The sequence below is a fragment of the Nilaparvata lugens genome, chromosome Y, assembly GCF_014356525.2.
Source record: "Nilaparvata lugens isolate BPH chromosome Y, ASM1435652v1, whole genome shotgun sequence".
In the NCBI taxonomy this organism is placed as follows: Eukaryota; Metazoa; Arthropoda; class Insecta; order Hemiptera; family Delphacidae; genus Nilaparvata; species Nilaparvata lugens.
In genome coordinates, this window is record NC_052519.1 from 1,255,785 (window position 1) to 1,276,931 (window position 21,147).

A 21,147-nucleotide genomic window follows, 5' to 3' on the forward strand; every position below is an offset into this window, starting at 1 on the left:
TTTTTGAAAAACTTATTCGTTTAAAAAAACTCCATTTCAGTATTTTTATTTATAGTATTTAATATTATTGATTACCTACTTATTCCTTTATCTCACAAAAGTAATAATCAGAATAAAGTTTTAGTCCTACCGTACTGTTTTTGCACATTCTTAAAAAATGATACCCCACTTCATCATAATATAATGTGACGGGGTAATAAATAATATTTAATGATATATAAATAGTATTTAAATCAATAAAAATTATTATTGATATATAGACTAGTAGTATCAATAGAAAACTTTTATGGAGAAACAACCAAAATAAATTCCTGTTGCCATATCTATAATAGAAAACAATCAAAGCAAAAGATTCACGTTTTCAATTATTTTACTGACCTGGGCAATAGTAATTTTAGTGAAACCCTTCATACTCCAATATCGCTATATACATCATCTACTTCTGATCAAAGAAATAATGAGACTATAAAATATTATTCATTGACCGAGCGAAGCGAGGTCCAAGATTCAAGTTGACGGTTTTGCTTTTCTCTTGATGGGTGTTCCGCATTTACAGCGAAACACTGTATTTATACAGCCTGGTTGCACAAAATCCGGTTAAATTTTAACCGTGATTAATTTCACGAGAACCAATCAGAGAAGACCTTTTTGATAGAACGGCTTCTCTGATTGGTTCTCGTGGAATTAATCACAATTAAAACTTAACCGGCTTTCTAGTTTTTCGAAAATTTAATTTAAACGTGGACTATGCCTCATTTTGGAAAGCAAATTTTCCAACTCCAGCTGTTTAAAGTATAGAACTTAACTAAATCCCGAGCTCGGAAACCGGTCCTTAATGCCCTTAGGCATTAAAAACCAATTTGCAAAAATAGACGAAATACAGCTGACTCAATTTGTGTTTTCTTCAGGATAATAATATTATGAGAGTAGAGGAATTTTCTCCATACTCCGATATTACCTACTTGCTTTCTTTGTAAGGGCTACTCGTATTTATATAAAAAATATTGAATGTAATTTATAATCCAGCTGACAGTTGATTTGTTTTTTAATAGAATAACTAGTGACCCCTGGGTTATAGAACTCGCTCATGAAATGTTGTATTGATCTCTGAAATCCGCAATTTGTAATTATACCCTGAGTTAAAGAGAATTATTATGGAAACAGTTAAATATCTCTTTTACAAGTAGTATGATATGACATTAGGTTCCATGGGGATCCTATTCCATTTGAAAAAAAAACTACTTTCTATCGCTTCAAAACTATACTCCGCCATCTTGGATCCAACTTCATTTTTAATACAACTTCTTTTTTCAAATAGGAACGTGGTCATATGATACATGATTTCGATACAGAATTTAAAAAGAAAATTAATGACGAAACCTGCACATATATATGAAAACGTTTCAATGATCTCAACATTAAAGATAATACTAATAATTAATTGACCGAAGTGAGGTCTAAGATTCAAGTCGACGGTTTGGCATTTCTCTTAATGTTTAAATGTTTATATATTGCGCATTTACGGCGAAACGCGGTAATAGATTTTCATGAAATTTGACAGGTATATTTATGTTCCTTTTTAAATTGCGCGTCGACGTATATACAAGGTTTTTGGAAATTTGACATTTCAAGGATAATATAAAAGGAAAAAGGAGCCTCCTTCATACGTCAATATTGAAGTGAAGATCAAACTATAGAATTATTCTTCATAAATCAGCTGTCGAGTTGACTATAAATTGCATGCCATGACGCATGCAATTCAATATCTCTATGTAACTTGGCAAAAAATTAGCATCTGTGTAGACTATAAACTGCATGCCTCATTGAATGCAATTTTTATGCACTATTAAATAGGATGCAAAGAACTTATAACAGCTCGTCTGGGCGCCTAGATGTCTTCTGGTTTTCTCGCGCTAAATTCTGGAAAGCGTTATAAGTTAATTAAATCTTGTGTAAGCATGATCTGATCAAATAAATAGTTAGTGTATCAGTGTGGATGTGCTTATGGTTTGGGAAGTCGTTACAACTGCGCGAGGTCTACTGTTCACAGAACTACTAGTGATACAAAAATGAAATATATGGGTACCTACATTGAATAATCGAGTGTTAGTAAACACTAATAGTAGCTCTACTCACAATTTTAACACTGAACAAAAAAAATTGTCATAGAAAATTTGTCAATATCATAGCAACTGCTATCACAAATTAGTATTATCAATTACGCGTATGTTACAGTCAATAGACAGGCAGACAGACGTTAACATTAATATAGAACTTATAAATGAAATAATTATGTTGAGTATTATTCAGCTGAAATCATGTGTCGGCGCATAAAGGACAGTCAGTGTGATACCAGCCTGCCAAATGGCATCAGCTTTTTTAAATTAATTGAAAAATTACATTAATAGCATCTAATTAATTCCAGCTGGCTAAATGATAAAAAAATCTGGTGTGGTACACTCACACAACTTTCCTTGCTCATATTCGAAACTACGATCAGACTTTTGTATATGTGTATATATAATTGTTTTCAGAGTACTTTTTCCTTCGTGTAAATTGTGAAATTCAATGATTTTTTTAGTCGTCATTTTTTTAAAGTCGTCAAAACAGCTGTTCTACAGATGAAATATCTCGACTATGTGTTCTTTTTATGAACTGCTCTACCTACCTCTATCATGCACGAGAAGGAGGAGGTTACAAAGACCATTTCTCAAGGATGGGGTGGACCCCCCATTAGTTTCCCAGAAAGGAGACTCATGCCAGTTAATAGAGCTGATAAATAACTGTACAGAGTATGAATTTGAAAAAAATCGGTCAAGTTATTTTGAAAAAATCGTGAAAAACATGGTTTTTTAGTAATTATCCGCCATTTTTCTCAAGAATATTACGGAGCTCCTGCAATTTTCCAAGGGAAAAACTCATGTCATTTGATAGGACTTATGAATAGCTACCCATGGCTTGAATTTGAAGAAAATCGTTAGAGCCGTTTTCGAGAAAACCGTGAAAAACCTGGTTTTTGGCCATTATCCGCCATTTTTCTCAAGAATATTACGGAGCTCATGGAATTTTCCCAGACATGAGACTCATGCCAGTCGATAGTGCTTTTGAATATCTATCCATGGTATGAATTTCAAGTAAATCGTTAGAGCAGTTTTCTAGAAAACGGTGAAAAACATGGATTTTTAGTCATTATCCGCCATTTTTCTCAAGAATATTACGGAGCTCCTGAAATTTTCCCAGAAATGAAACTTATGCCAGTTGATAGGGCTTAAAAATAGCTATCCATGGTATAAATTTGAAGAAAATCGTTCGAGCCGTTTTCGAGAAAACCGTGAAAAACATGGTTTTTTAGTCATTTTCCGCCATCTTTCTAAAGAATATTACGGAGCTCCTGAAATTTTCCCAGAAATGAGACTTATGCTAGTTGATAGGGCTTATAAATAGCTATCCATGATATAAATTTGAAGAAAATCGTTAGAGCCATTTTCGAGAAAAACGTGAAAAACATGGTTTTTCAGTAATTATCCGCCATTTTTTCCGCCATCTTGAATTGAATTTCATTGAATTTCTTATTGTCGGGTCCTCATGGTATAGGGACCTTAAGTTTAAAATTTCAAGTCGATCGGTTAATTAGGAATGGAGTTATCGTGTTCACAGACATACACATACACACAAACACATACACACATACACACACACAGACCAATACCCAAAAATCATGTTTTTGGACTCAGGGGACCTTGAAACGTATAGAAAACTTGAAATTGGGGTACCTTAATTTTTTTTGGAAAGCAATACTTTCCTTACCTATGGTAGTAGGGCAAGGAAAGTAAAAATCGAAACAAATTTTTCTTCTTTAGCACTTTCAATGTTATTTGTATATTCTGATAAAGGACGATGGAGTTAGGTCCGCCGCAAAGTAGACCCACGTTAATCCACGAAAAGCAACCCACGCTGTGGAATGTTTTTTAAACCATTGCTATAAAATTATTCATAATCAATCAGCTGACAAGTGATTATTCATTGCATGTATTACACAGATGTCTAGAGAAGCCTATCAATGGTTTACAAAACATCCCACGGCGTGGGTTGCTTTTCGTGGATTAGCGTGGGTCTACTTTGCGGCGGGCCTTATTGAACTCTGCTGTCCAACGAACTTGACCTGTAATAAGGTTCAAAGAATACGTGTTCAACATTTGAAGCTGATTGATCAATTCTCTCTAATGTTATTGTAGAACATACAAACAGATGGACAACGACTTTGGCCTTCAGTAAGTCAAAGGTGAGAACTCGCTAACGCTCGTTCAATAAATCATTGCAATTGTTTATTTATTTTACTACTCAGTGGAACCTGGGCCCTGTTTCATAAAACTTATGTCACGAAATACAGGAGGATCACCATTCCAATTACATGCTCTATACAGCTGATAAAATCAGCCGTTCCTGTATTACAGGACTTCCAAGTTTTTATGAAACAGGGGACAGTGACTTACAAGTCCTGTAATACAGGAGAGTCACCATTCCAATTACATGTTCAATATAGCCGATAAAATCAGCTGTTCCTGTATTACAGGACTTCTAAATTTTTATGAAACGTCTTATTGCAACAAAAAAATTTCTGTCTCATCATAGAAATATGAGAGATACAAAAAGAGAGATTCAGAGTATAATTAACTTTTAAACTTTCTTTTAGAAAACTCAGAACACATTTTGAAAATTCAAATTTCCAATATATTTTTTAAGCTTTCAAATGTATTTTCATTTATGTCAAGGTATTGTTTACAAAAATCAGAATATATTACTTTTGTAAATTATAAATTCACACAGGAGGTGCTAGAATGGAATAGGATAATAATAATCAATAACAAATTCGAATAAATTCAAATTAATTTTATTTATCAGAGATATAATATTATTTGCTACAACTGTATTTCCTTACATCGTAATGCCTGTCTTACAGACAGTAGTTTCATAAACTTGAATACTTGGCTAAGATGAAATACTTGCTTAGAATGCATTTCAGTTCTCTCGAACGCGATTCTTATTGTCCTGTTAGTGTCATCCCTCACTCATCCACCATTACCCTCCATAGCATGGTAACAAAACACCATATCAATTTTATCCACTGTCCTCAGTAACATGATCTGAAAAAATAAATTAATATCAGTACCAGAAATTTAATATAATTTTCTTTTATCTTGGCAGCCACCAACATTTGTGACATTAATTGCATCAAAATTGTATTCCAAGAGCAGTATATCACGACTTATACAAGATGCTAACATTTATTATCATTGAATGCAAAATGGATGCCGGTTCAGTGGTGAATGCCAAGAATGGCTTCTCCAAAACTTGAAAGTAGACTATAAAACTTCAATACTAGGGACATCATGACAAATGCTCTATGTTTAATCTACAAACATCATATAATCACTGATGATGATGTCTGTTGCTATGCTATACTTGTTAAATTGAATAACATTTAGTCAAAATGCTCTTTGTGGGTGGAAATAACTTCATTGTATATAAGAGTACTAAATCTTATTATACTGAAGTTGCCAATCTTTATTATATTAAAGCCACATAGACAAGAAATTCACAGCCAATACGGCTGATTGTCACGGACAAACAACCTCGAAATCGATTAGGGAACGTACTGGAGGCTATGGGAAAACCTCCAAATCACGAAAATTTCACCTCCTGGCCCCCTAGAGACCCCCAAATTTTTTCGACATTTGAAATCAGCATCGCACAGAAAATTCGATAAAAGCTATTTTGTTCAGCCCCCGGAGATAAGCCTATAGCCATAGTTCAATTTCAACTGAATTCAAATGGGGACCCGGGAAATTGAGTTTTCATCGAAAATTTGAAGTTTTCCCAAATACGAAAAATTCCCAGCCAAAACTATGAGATCGCTGTGAAAACTGAATACCAAATCTGTTGCATACTACACTGGAGGCTACGGAAAACCTCCAGTCCTTCCAAATTTTTCCCCCCGGCACCCCTGTACTCGCCCAAATATTTGGGACACATTTAAATTTGTTTCCCACAAAAAATTTATTTCAAGCTTTTTTGTTCAGCTCGCCAAGTTAAGTTAATAGCCATAGCTAAATTTCAACCAAATTCAAATTGAGTTTTCATCGAAAACTGTGTGTGTGAGATCTTTGTAACGTGTCGCGCCTTTCCTGGCATCATTCCAAGTTGTTTACTGACCAGCAGCTGTGATCTAATTATTGAAGAAGAAGAAGAGGAAGGAGGAAGAGAGGAAGGAGGAGGAGAAGAAGACAATTGTGCGGGCGGAGCACGCATCCCAGCCGGAGCGCGAAACGCGGAGCCTGCTACCCAACATTTATAGTCACAAAAGACAATTGGGCGGGCGAAGCCTGCCTCCCAGCCGGAGCGCGAAGCGCGGAGGCTGCTAACCCCCCCTATTGGGGGTGCAGGGGGCGAAGCCCCCTGCCGAGCGCGAGTTTCTAAAGAGTTGCTAAGTGTTCTAAAAGAACACTTCCAACTTCATGAGTGTAAATCTTTTGATCAGACCCTTGTCCGATTCAGCCGCCTTCATTAAACTATTCTACTATGAGATTTGTTGAAGAGTTTTCCTCTCACATAGAGCATTCATTTTATAGTCAGATATAAGACACTACAAATGCCAAAAAAATGTTTCTTATCCATTAGATTTTACAGTAACAAAATTCAGGTAGACCTACTTTATAATGCCTGAATACAGGCGAAGTCATAGAGGTCTTTCTTTAAGCTAAGGTAACTTTTCTCCATTCAATACAGATAAGTGGAATTATAACCATTAAGACAGTCAAATCCTGGAATGTGACAAAAATTAATTGTTGATGAAAACATCTGAAGGCCACTTTTAATACGTCAGAAATAAACCCTCCTCTACTCAGGCATTTATTTATACATCAAGTTAATGAGCACTCCGCTCTTATAGTCCAGTCAAGAAAAGGCTATAAAGGGGAATGTTTGGAAGACAATTTTTGACCCTGCAGTTCTGCTTAGGGTAGTACGGAGGTAAACATATCAAAAGTCCCCACCCCTACCACATGTGCTAAGGGGGTGTGGGTGGTTCAAAGGTACCATTTTTTGGTTTCTCGCATATAAATCTAAAACTATGAATCTTACGTACATAATTGTTATTTACAAAATTTAAGCTTACATAATTTCTTACAATATTCATCTCACAACTTTTTCTATACGGTATCTTCTCTAGTTTTCGATATATCCTCTCTTGAAGGTGTAAAATTTTTGAAAAAACATGTTTGCCTCCAACATATTTCAATTTTTGCTCTTATAACTTTTTAAAAATCGATGGGAAAAATTCATGCTGATTATGAGCTTATAACGCATTGAATTGTCTTCAATTTGATGTATAATTTCACACTTATACGCATTTCCCTATAACTGTTGCAGCAGCATTAGTATTGATTGTGAAATCTCCATTTTTTCAACAATAGACCAATTGACAAAGGAATTTGGAGGGAATGTTTTAGACACAATTTTTGACTTTGCAGCTTTGTTAAGACTAGTTACGAGAAGAACATTAAAATTCCTAACTCATGTGCTAAAGGGATGAGGGTGGTTTGAAAATTGCATTTTAAGCGTTTTGCTCCCACGCTCATATCTTGAGAACAATGTGTTCAACTGACATAACTAACTATTCAAAAATGAAGCTTAATAAATTCTCTACACTTTTTGTTCGCTGGAATTTTGTGATATTCCCAACAGTTACAAGATATTCGCTCTTGAAGGTGTGTAATTGTTAAAATGACAGGTTTTTATCCAATGTTTTGCTCTTTCAGGGCTTATAAATCTCGAACAATGCATCATAAAAACTGATGCTTAAAGAGCATTGAATTCTCTTTGAAATGATTCTTTATTTCACTATTCCAAGTTTTCTTTTCATTGTTATAGCATCTTCAATGTAGGGGGTGAAATTTTCATTGCTGCAACAATTGATCGTTTGAAAATCACATTTGAAGGGGGGTGTCTGTGAAACAATTTTTGACTTTGCAGCTTAATTTGGACCAGTTAGTAGGTGAGCATGCCAAAAGTGTGCATCTTTATCCCCTCTGTTGAAGGTGTGGAACCGCTGAGTTAACACTTGTTGCAGCAATGAAAATTTCACTTTTATAAGTTTACCTCCTTAAATACCCTAAACAGAACTGCGGGGTAAGAAATTGTCTTCCAAACATTTCCCTCTATACCCTTTTTTGAGCATCCATTGCCTGGACTATTATATTAGCTTTAGTATGCTGCTTGATAGGCCATAAATTAATAGTTGATACTGTTACTATTGACTTGACAGTTAGTAGTAACAGTTGATAATAATTGTAAGAAAAGCATAATAATGTCTCCTCAAATATTACTTACAATTGATATGATGGGCAAATGCTTTCCTCAAAACCACAAATATTGAATAAGAAGATAGTCACATCATACAAGGTAGACCTGAAAAAACATTTTAATTTGCATTTTAATTCAGGTTTCCGAAAATTCAACACTCTTGTGAAAAATCATAACTTATTACTCTTGAAAGTTTCAAATTTTTGGAGGGATGAATTTAGAAGATTTCCTCTTCTCTTTGAAATTCAATGGATGGGACAGGAATAATTTTTATCGGTCCGCCAGTTATATTGGACAGGAATTGCAGGAAAATGAAAAATTAGGCGAACCAAAACTTATGATTTCTTGATCATCCTCAATGGATCACAAGGTGAAACACTGATCAAATGAATGTAACCTATAATTGGTATAGAGAAACAAGTTTTAGACTATCTGGAAATACTTCTCAGATCTTATATTATGTTATTTTATCATAGATTGGATTATTTCAAACAGTTGAGGCAAAACAACAAATCTGTGCGGTGGGGGGGCATGACCCTCTTGTTCCAGAAAAAAATAGTTTATTACTCATAAACATAATGAGTTAATAGAGTTAAAACACGAGGAGAAAAATTAATGTTCTTGCAGCTTACTGAAAAATGGTAGGAATCATTTTCTTTAGCTCACTCATGGATTTCCAGAATTAACTAAAATCTCAGTAATCACATTTTTATAAATGAATCTCTAACCGCAGAAAGGAAACATGTCCAACTGATAGCATTGTAATGGCGAGGCGACGTTTTGAATAAATCATTTAGGCCTACTGCAGGTTTAGGTTTTATCAAGTGTTTTGTCTCTTCTGTAAAATTATGAAAACTGGACATGGTGCCTTTCTGCGGTTAGCGATTCAGATAGGTTCACAAATATTATTTAATGGATTGAATTTTATAATATTAAAAAAATTATATTCAAATTATGAATGATTCATTATATGATGATAAACATTGACGATGAAAATTGACAAACTCTGACGATGAAACATTGTTCTAGTATGGACAGAGCACACTTTGAGAGATGAATCCATTGCATTCAGCCTTGAACGAATTGCCGTCTAGCCTATTGAATAAATAATACATGAGAGGTAGTGCTATTGCTGTTGAACATCACTCTTGTTCTACTTTTATTCTTGTTTTATAAATATAGAGGCTGGTTGTAAATTGTAAATATTGTTCTACAAGTCAAGAGTGAAAATAGGCGTGGCATTACGTTCACTGCTCAAGCAGTGTGCTGATTATTAATGAAATTCAAGGTTGTAATCATGCAATTGCTATTTCATGAATTGCTTCACTAATAAGAAACATAAATCATTGTTGATTGCTTTCATTTAGATCCGTTTGTTGTGGGCTGTTGTATTGTTGTTTATTAGAAGTAGATCAGCTGTTGCAGGTGTTTAATGTCATATTTTGCAATGTTAATTTTCTCTGAAATTTTGATTGATATGATTGATCATGAGCTCTATTTGTCTAAAACAAACATAAAAAATTTCGTTACTTTGAAAATTGTATAATTTCCTCCACTATCGTAATATACAGAGTGTCCCACCAAGGTTGTAACAGCCGTTAACCGTAGATTCGTTAACCATCGATATATCTCGAAAACTAAGGTCGATAGGAAAGAAGTTTACTGAACATTCTTTGTCAGAAATGTCGAGTAGAATCTATGGTCAACGGCTGTTACAACCTTGGTGGGACACCCTGTATATTGTCGAATTATTCTAAAACTTGAAGAAAACATACTTTGAGCTTCTTCCTTTGAATAAGAAAACGCACCTTGAGCATGATTGTGTATTATTTTACAATGTTCATCATTTTCATTTCAATTGTAACTTTGAATAGAGGAAATAGGTATGCTTTTAACTTAGTTCTCAATTATTTAATTTGTATTGGTTATACATTTCATTTTCATTGAAGTAAAAAAAGAAGACAACATACACATACTTGTTTCATTTCTCATTATTTTTCATTTATAATTGTATATCATACTCTTGAAATGCTCTAGCAGGTTTTGCTTCACCGTAAGAGTTAGTTAGTTGAATCGGTTTACTCTGGAAAATTTCAAAAAACTCAGACAATCATTTATCTAGGATTGCATCAACTGTAAACAAGTTTGATCCTGGATTAGCAGTGTTACAAACTATTCAAGATGGCGGACAAACGTTTTGAAGTGTCAGAAAGTAGCTTTTTCAATTGGAAAAGGAACCACATTCTATTATAAAATGTTGAAATTATACATCAAACTGAAGAGAATTGAATCCTCTACAACCCAACATTCAGTACTTAGTTTTCGATGCATTCCCATTGTTGTTGGGTAATAAGCGAAGTGAGGTCTAAGATTCAAGTCGACGGTTTGGCATTTCTCTCAATGTTTAAATGTTGCGCATTTAATGCGAAACGCGGTAATAGATTTTCATTGAATTTGACAGGTATGTTCCTTTTTTAATTGCGCGTCGATATATACACAAGATTTTTTGAAATTTTGCATTTCAAGGATAATAATATAAAAGGAAAAAGGAGCCTCCTTCATACGCCAATATTAGATTAAAAATCAGACTATATAATTATTCATCATAAATCAGATGACAAGTGATTACACAGATGTGTGGAGAAGCCAGTCTATTGATGTAATTAAGGTCTATAGTTTCAATCAGGTACTTGTGGATGAGAATACTACGTGAGGTCTACTGTTCACAGAACTACTAGTATAATAGGATTCCAGCTGATTTGTGTTGTAATAAAATAATATATCATTGCAATTGTTTATTTATTTTATTGCTCAGTGAAACTGCTTGTATTCCTCAACTTTCAACATTTATTATTTGATGTTAAGCATGCATTGTAAAATGTCTCATCCTATACTATTAAACGAGCAACTTCTGTTTATATTGTAACGCTCCTTGGGGGATCCTTGTTTTTTGACTTGAATAATGCCCCAGACGGAGACGTCACACAGGTATAAAATCTTACACTGAATCCTCGGTGTTGTAATCTCAAATTTATGAGTATGTGGATGAATTCTACAGAGCACCAGACTGAGAGATTCAATATAAGATTTAATTTAATAGTCCAAATCGCGGGAGGCACAAACTCCTGCACACCCCTTGATCTGTTCAATGACTATCTCTATGAGAATAATACTCTTTGCAAGTATGCGTCGTAGTGTAGCAATTGCTAGACACCATATTCAGAGACCTTAAATTATTACCTGTATTGTGGACAGTGCACAAAATCAAACAGGTCGAGCAAGGAACTTGGTGCATATAATTTGCGGGATTGCGCCACTAATAAATTCCGACGGTCTAGGCTAAGTTTGATATACCAAATGCCCGGAAGATACTTCGCGGACAGAATATTTCCAAGTTTCAGGCTCTATTGTATGATTCTTTACGCTGTAACTGTTTCTGCTCTGTGGTAGGAACTTTTATTCCTAAGTCGATGAAGGGCACAGATAGAAGAAGCTGAGATATTAGCAGGTAAGGACAGAGAACGTATAATCTCGATCTGACCCCACTTAATATTTCCACTTAGATCTGTTCCTTGAACCAGATTTGGATCAATTATTTCAATGATCGTTTTTGATAATAATAATAATATCTTCTATTACTTAGATTCATTTCATTTCATGGTCTCAATAATTTTAAGATGTCACAACATGATTGTATTTTACCGGATCTCGAAAACGGCTCAAACGATTCTCACGAAATTCAGAACATAGTAGGTTTATAATATAAAGATTCGATTGCACTAGGTCTCATCCCTGGGAAAACTCGCTGAAGGACATTAAAAGGATAATTATTATTCATTAATTTTACTTAGCAAACATATAATATTATTTGCTACAACTGTATTTGCTTACTTCGTAATACCTGTCTTACAGACAGTAGTTTCATACACTTGAATACTTGATCAAGATGAAATATACTCACTTGAAATGCATTTCAGTTCTCTCAAAGTCGTCAAAAGAGCTGTTCTACAGATGAAATATCTCGACTATGTGTTCTTTTTATGAACTGCGCTACCTACCTACCTCATGCACGAGAAGGAGGTTACTAAGTCCAATTCCCAAGGATGGGGTGGACCCCCCATTGTTTTCCCAGAAAGGAGACTCATGCCAGTTGATAGAGCTGATAAATAACTATACAGGGTATGAATTTGAGAAAAATCGGTTATTTTTGAGAAAATCGTAAAAAACATGGTTTTTTAGTAATTATCCGCCATTTTTCTCGAGAATATTACGGAGCTCCTGCAATTTTCCCAGGAAAAAACTCATGTCATTTGATAGGGCTAATGAATCCATGGTTTAAATTTGAAGAAAATCGTTAAAGCCGTTTTCGAGAAAACCGTGAAAAACATGGTTTTTTAGTCATTATCCGCCATTTTTCTCAAGAATATTACGGAGCTCATGGAATTTTCCCAGAAATGAGACTCATGCCAGTTGATAGTGCTTATGAATATCCATCAATGGTATGAATTTGAAGAAAATCGTTAGAGCCGTTTTCGAGAAAACGGTGAGAAACATGGATTTTTAGTCATTATCCGCCATTTTTCTCAAGAATATTAGGGAGCTCCTGAAAATTTTCCCAGAAATGAGACTCATGCCAGTTGATAGGGCTTATAAATAGCTATCCATGGTATGAATTTGAAGGAAATCGTTAGAGTCGTTTTCGAGAAAACCGTGAAAAACTTGGATTTTTAGTCATTATCCGCCATTTTTCTCAAGAATATTACGGAGCTCCTGAAATTTTCTCAGAAATGAGACTCATGACAGTTGATAGGGCTTATAAATAGCTATCCATGGTATAAATTTGAAGAAAATCGTTAGAGCCGTTTTCGGGAAAAACGTGAAAAACATGGTTTTTTAGTAACTATCCGCCATTTTTTCCGCCATCTTGAATTGGATTTTATTGAATTTCTTATTGTCGGATCCTCATGGTATAAGGACCTTAAGTTTAAAATTTCAAGTCAATCGGTTAATTAGGAATGGAGTTATCGTGTTCCCCATCCTGGGGAGTACAACACCTTGTCGTTGGTGGAGGGGCTTGCGTGCTCCAACGACCCTGAGTGCTATGCCGGCGGTTGATTGCGGAAGAAGGGATACCCATGCCGGACAGGTCGAAGGATAGGAGCCAGACGAAGAAGTACTCCAAAGAAGACGTCGTTGGGCTAATCCCCCACACGTCCGATTACACTGGATTCAAAGTACATTAAATAGCCTCGGACGGGACCGGAATTTTAGGAAGGATAGGAAATGCAAATATATACGATTTGGAACATGGAATATTCGAACGCTTACAGGAAAAAAGGTTGAGTTGGTAGAGGAGATGAAGAAGTATAAGATAGAGGCACTTGGCTTGAGTGAAACACGAAGGAAGGGAGTGGGACAGAAGGACTTGGATGGAGGGTATGTTATGCGATACTCAGGAATACCAGAGGGAAGAAGAGCTAGTGGTGGAGTGGCTATAGTCATGGATGGAGACACCAACACAAGAGTTGAAAGCTGGGAGGCTGTAAGCCCTAGAATTATCAGAGTGGATCTTGACCTAGAAGAGAAAATAAGCATCATTCAAGTGTATGGCCCAACGGAAGATGCTAGTGTGGCTGAAAAGGATGAGTTTTGGCTACAACTAGATAGAGTGACCATAGAGGCTGAAGAAACAAGAAAACTTGTGGTGATGGGAGATTTCAATGGGAGAGTTGGATCTGATCAACAGGACGGGCATGGAAGTATGGGAAAATATGGATGTGAAACAATAAGAAATAACAATGGACAAAGACTAATTGAATACTCAGCACAGCACAATCTTCTCATTGGAAACACTTGGTTCATACACAAAAGAATTCATAAGATCACATTTGTGGGAGAAGGTAGGGAAGCTGAGAGTATGATTGACTATATTCTGTACCAGGGTGACCTCAGGTATGCTTTCAAAGATGTCAAAGTCATCAGAGGAGCTGAACTAGACACTGACCATAGGTTACTAGTGGCAGATACTGGATTTGCAGAGAGGAAGGTCGAGCGACAGCGAGCATACACAAGAATAAAGCATGAAGAACTAAGGTGTATTGAGAACAGAGAAAGATACAAAACAGAGTTGTCAGACCAGATTGCAAATATGCAGAACAACTGTAATAATGTAGATGGTTTCTGGAATGAGCTGAAAGATGCTATTATAGGTGCTGCAAAGGGAGTGTGTGGCGAAAAAAGGCTGGGAAGGTTCAAGAGAAGGACAAGATGGTGGACAGAGGAGGTTCAGATGAAAGTGAAAGAGAAAAAGAAAGCATACAGAAAGTACATGATGACTAAGAGGCAGGAGGAGTACAGAATGTATGTTGAGAAAAGGAATGAGGCAAAGAGAACTATAAGGTTGGCAAAAACTAATTCATGGGAAGAATTTGGTCAAGATCTGCAACACCAACATGGACATGATAATGGTCGCTCATTTTGGAAAATTGTCAAGTGTTTAAAAGGAAAATATGGAAAGCAGATCAGAACAATAGCTGATGAAGAAGGAAGGTTGGTGTCACAGACAGAAGAGGTACTTGATAGATGGAGAAGATTCTATGAGGATAAGTTTCACAGGGATGATGATCAGAATGAGGATAATGAATATGAGCTCGAACAAATGATGGAAGAGATAGATGGAATAACAAGTGGAATCGTTAGAGAAGAGGTAGAAGAATCCATTAAGAGGTTGAAGGTCGGCAAGGCAGCAGGAGAGGATGGTATTGTGCCAGAATTTATCAAATGGGGAGGAGATATATTGATTGATAGATTGTTGGATTTAATCAATGAAGCATGGCAGCAGGAAAGAGTCCCTGTGCAGTGGAGGAAGAATATTATAATCCCAATTCATAAGAAGGGTTTTACCACTGAGTGTGATAACTATAGAGCTGTAAGCTTATCTCAGGTGGCCATGAAAGTGTACACTGGTATACTTGAGAGGAGGCTGCGGAAAGTGGTGGAAGATGATATAGAAGAAGAACAAGCAGCGTTCAGACCGGGCAGGCAGACCCAAGAGCATATCTCTTCCCTTAGAAGTGTGTGTGCCAAATTTCTTGAGAAGGGAAGGAATGTATACCTGGCCTTTTTGGACCTGAAGGCTGCTTTCGACACAGTCCCAAGAAACCTAATATGGAGGGTATTGCATAGAAAGAGAGTGCCCACTAAGCTTATCAATGCAATTATTAGTGTGAATGAAGGAATGGTGGCAAGAGTGCGCATTGGTGGAGGAGTGTCAGAGGAGTTTGCCATGGAAAAAGGCGTGAAACAGGGTGACAGCCTCAGTCCTCTGCTATTCATTCTAATCATGGATGAAATACACAAAATATGTAAAAGAAGAACACAGAACACGCTGGTGGGTTACTGGAATATGAGGCCGATCGGTGCAAGAGCTCTTCTGTTCGCCGACGACATTGTCTTGTTGTGTGATTCAAAAGAAAAATTGCAACAGGCAACAACTGAATGGGCAGAGGAATTGAAATCAAGGCATATGGTCTTAAATGTCAATAAAAGCAAGGTGATGGCAGTGTCAAAAGGAATGAGAGATAATATGCATATTATGGTGAATGGAGAGGAGATGGAACAGGTGGAGAAATATGAATACCTGGGTACAGTGATTTCGGAGGATGGAAGGATTGATAGGGAGGTGCTGAACAGAGTGAGAAAGGGAGCTGTTGCCTACTATGCAATAAAAGACTGTATATTTGGAAAAAGAGAGCTTGATAAAAAGATAAAGAACCAGGTGTACAGAACAATAATAGAGCCCATCATGCTATATGGAAGCGAAAGTTGGCCAATAAAATCAAGCCACGAAAATAAGATAAGGACTGTGGAGATGAAATGCCACAGAAAGACAGTTGGTAAGACTAGAAGGGATAGAGTAAGAAATACTAGAATAAGGGAAGAAGTGGGAATGAGAGATGTTGGGGAAAGAATAGAAACGAGGCAGCTGGGTTGGTATGGACATGTACAACGGATGAGGGATGAAAGCAAGGCAAAACAGTTTGTAAATGTTAGAGTACAGGGAAGAAGAACGGTGGGGCGCCCGAGGTATTCATACGAGGATCGCATTGAGGAGATAGGGAGAAGAAGAGGGAAGACGGTTCCGGAGATGAGGAGGATGGCGATGGATAGGGATAAATGGAGGAAGTGGACCGAGGCTACCCCAACGCTGTAAGGCATACTGGGGAGAGACAAAGAAGAAGAAGAGTTATCGTGTTCACAGACATACACACATACACACACACATACACACACACACACACACACACACACACACACACACACACACACACACACACACACACACACACACACACACACACAGACCAACACCCAAAAATCATTTTTTTGGACTCAGGGGACCTTGAAACGTATAGAAAACATGAAATTAGGGTACCTTAATTTTTTTTGGAAAGCAATACTTTCCTTACCTATGGTAATAGGGCAAGGAAAGTAAAAATGTAGAGAGACTAAGCTGGTAAGAATGTTATAGGCAGCGCTAGTATCAATCTTCAAAACGTCACGGATCTAGTGTTATGCTATATATAAAATGATGACGTTCTAAGTCGACCGAGTGCCTAGTGATGACGTATAATACCTTTGTTTACAATGTCGTCCGAGTGGTTTGTCGTCCGAGTGGGTACCCACCGTTACAGGCTACTATCCAGTCAGCTTTGAAACGTTTGTAATAAAAAGGATATCTTAGTTTGATTTTTCAAATAATCTTGAATATGTTCATGTATTTTCACTCTAGTATGATGATTTCTCTATCTCACGTTTCAAAATAAAAAACTTGAAGTACAAAATACCTAGTTGAAAACTAACCTAAACTAGGGTCTATTTAGGTTAGCATTTTAGGCTTAGGCTACTGCTTGAACTGAAAAACAACGACTGGTTTCCAAAACCGCCTTTTCAACGTTAAAAACTTGAATCCAAGTAGACCTAAACTTTATTACAACCCCACTTTATTATCCTACATATTAATTTTGTTTATTTTTACGAAGTTTTTTAATTTTTGTTGAACTAATTTTTCAATTAAATAAAACTAAGTTTCTAATTCTCCAATTTGGCAAACATTTAATATATGGTTAAACTTGTTTTGACCTCCTCTATTAATATATAGGTTTGTCTCAATGCTGGATTCCGCGGTTCATACTCTCTACTAAATTTGCTTTCGTCTCAATTATAGTGATTGATAATCATTAGTTATTCTAGATTGGTACTTTTCCATTTCCTGGAATTCATTGTCATGAATGTTTGCTACTCTGAAGATTTGATTTTAATAATTCAGTATTTTTTACCCGGCGGCTGCCAGACAGATTTTGAGGTACCGGTATTAGGCTATATAGGACTCAGTTATTTATAAAAGCTCTTTTTAATTTTTATTAACCTAACTCTAATAATAATTTTTTATACGAGGATCAAAGTTTTGATAAAAATAGATAGAATTCTTTCAATAGGATATCCCATAAAGCTGGTTTTCCACTTATCAGTGGAAATATACAGGTACTGTGGAAATATTAATATGAGATTTAATGGAATCTTTCAAAATCAACAAATTTTCTTTGTTTTTGCCAATTGAATAAAAAACCTTATCAACTATATTATTTAATAATGGTTAATTATTAAATCAATAGCCGACTATTGATTAACATAATAGGCTTTCGAATGTACAATGCAACATAATTATAAAATAACAAATAATGAATAATTTTAAAAAATGGGGCTGTTGCAAATTGGTCTTTAATGGATATTATGATATAAATTATTAGCAATACTGATTTTTATCCATTAATTTAGACTTCTAGACCTAGCTCAAGAAATTACGTTAAGGCTTGGTTACTAGTTTAAAATTGTCCTACTTCTTTACACTATTTACTATTTTCTACATTCAACATGAAAATAAGTTGCAATTTTGTCAAATTGAGATTCAAACTTAATATGAAAAGTAATATTATTTTGTTGAAAATGTAATCTACTCTTTATTTACAGCAACCATCCAAATTTGTTTACATAAAAGCAACTTATTACTTCTAAATCTGCGTTCTGCAGTTTTGGTTCGATTGGATCTGGTTTTACACCAAAGTCTGGAAAACTTGTCATTGGCACAAGTCATTATATTGGGTGTAAGTTAATTACGATTAAAGTTTTCCACTTCATTAGGCCTACTTCTAATTTATTTTATTTTATGACCATTATTTTTTATTACTTTTTGAGATATGAGCGCCTAAAGATTGAATTTTCGGGACAGAACATTTCAAATTCGGTAAGAGATAAATCCATGATACTTGATGTCTGGGTCGTTGACTGGGGGTGCCAGATAGACCGCGTCGTAGTCGTGTACCCAGCCGGGTCATCCGGCAGGAAAAAGCGTCTCTTTGTCCAGTTCGTTGAGCGAGTACAAGGGCCGCTCAAGAAGTTGGGTTTTCAGGGCTTTCTCGAATTTCTTAAGTTCCATTTCCTGAACATCGGTGGGAAGTTTGTTGAAGATCTTCAATGCTGCTATCTGGAAGCTCTTCTGATTGTTTGTCAATCGAGTTCGTGGAATTTCCAGGTTCCCTGCTGACCGTGTATTGTAGTTGTGGACCTCATTTCTCCTTTTCATTTGTTCATTATTCTTCCTCACATGCATCAATGCAACGAAAATATATTGGCTGTTAACAGTCATTATTTGAAGCTTTCTGAACAGCAGCCTGCAATGTTCCAAATAATTGGAGAACGTCATTCTTTGTAGTGTGAATGCATTAGAACTACATTACCCTTCAAGACCTGTAGACTTTCATTGAACCATGAATCATCTCTGAGAATATTTTGTTTCGTATATGTCTTTGGAGCTTTGGTTATAGTTTGGGGAAACATATCATTGAATTTGTTAATGTATGTTAGAATCAATTTGTTAGATCATATCTCAAAAAGTAATGATCGGAAAAAATGTTTTCCTGAGAAAACTTTTTCATTTTGATAGTTTGATGATATACAAATCGAAAAACTTCGAAAGTTTATTTTTAACCTTTGCACAGCCTTAAAACTTTACACAAATCTTCAGCGCATTGTCGGTCTCAATTTTCTTTTCATAAGCCTCATAATATCAAATTATAGACTGCGCCATTGGAAAGTATATAATTTCGGATGACTTGTATTTATATAGTACTTGAAGCTAGACATGTATAAAATGTATTGGCTCAATACAAAAGAATTCAAACATATCGATTGCAATGCAAAAAATAATGTCCAGTATGAGAGGGGGAGTTCTGGTTTCTATTTAAATAATTCACTTTTGCGGAAGTTACATGAGATATTATTGGGTGTTTTATGTTTTAATTCATTGATTTTTTGAGGATTCGAACCACAAACCTATTCGAGTCACATAAATATGCCACTCTTTCATCAAGAAGAATATATATATATATATATATTAATGATTGATACTGTAGCATATTATTTTGAATATCTTTTAATAATTATTACGCCTTTTTTTCTAGATTTTAGGAAGATGAACAGACGAAAGAAACCTATTGTTAACGCATTTTCTTGCTTCATCCGCGACTTCCAATCGGAGCAACGCGCGGCAGGCAGAAATTATACCTTGGAACAATGCTCGAAACTATGTGATCAGCTGTGGAAAGTAAGTATTTGAGAATAGACTACTTCTATTTGTTTCAACTTGAACATTTAAACCGTTTAGTATGACTTTTTCTGATTGTCCAATAATTTTCCTTGCACTTAACATTTGAAAAGTTACATATTTTGTCATAACTTCTATTAAAGATTCAACCCTATGTGTTGTCTTACATCAGCCTGGTATACTCCAAGAACTGATTATATGATTCAAGTTGAGAAACTTACACATATCATGAAGGCCTAACTAATATAATATGATACTAGCATTTGAATAATACTTATTCTCCCCACAATTATTTAAAAAATTCTATATTCTGGGGCATATCAAGTGACTTGGCTGGTTCAGGTCATTCAATTCGCACCTGACTAATTTCAGGGTCTTTGGCGTGGTTTTTAAGGCAGCTGTGACCAAAGGTTTATAACTCTAAAATACGGGACTGGTCCAAAAAAAATATCTTGGTCTGATAAGGGATCTTACCTAAGCCGGGACTTTGAATTATTAAGCCTGAAATCACCCTGTCCTCTACCATATAAAATCAAATGGGTAATTAAAAAGGAGGATTCCAATGTGGCATGTTTGGATGTAGCACGGCTGCATGTAGACCTCCGTTTATTAAATTTAACCGTCGTAGAATCATCGCATCGTTCATTGTTCCTCCTGGTATTGCTACCGTAAGATGCCGTCATTTCATGCCATTTGAATGTGATATACATATAATTACTTGATAAATAACGTCATTCTAAATAAATTGATTCAATCAATTCATTCACGGCCGTACTTACAACAAATGGAAAGCGTTTAAATTTGAGCATAATTCACAGTCAGTAAGTTTTTAGTTTAAGCTACTGATGGGAAATATAATTTGGATTCACGTCGAGGAGGAATATCCAATAAGATTTCTCCGCCTAAAATATTTCAAGTCTATAATATTTAAACATACATACAGAAAATCATTGATGAATAGAATTTTATTTGTCATTGGCTTACAAATCTCTACAATAATGGCTAACAATGCCTCACAAATCTACGATAAGCATTCATTTTTACAATGCATTGTTGGAGAGTTATACGCCCCGAAAGAGCAAACATTGGCTAAAAAGCTGTTATATTAACAATTTTACACTTTC

The 21,147-nt window shown here is 35.6% G+C and overlaps 1 long non-coding RNA gene across 1 annotated transcript; it reads right to left on the bottom strand.

Moving 5' to 3' along the window:
* Window positions 1–4,875: 4,875 nt before the first annotated feature.
* On the bottom strand, window positions 4,876–12,351 carry LOC120355216. Its single transcript, XR_005573455.1, has 3 exons — window positions 12,323–12,351; window positions 8,389–8,466; window positions 4,876–5,144 (listed from the first exon to the last, which is right to left on the bottom strand). It is a non-coding gene; the product is annotated as an uncharacterized LOC120355216 (long non-coding RNA).
* Between the last annotated feature and the right edge of the window lie 8,796 nt (window positions 12,352–21,147).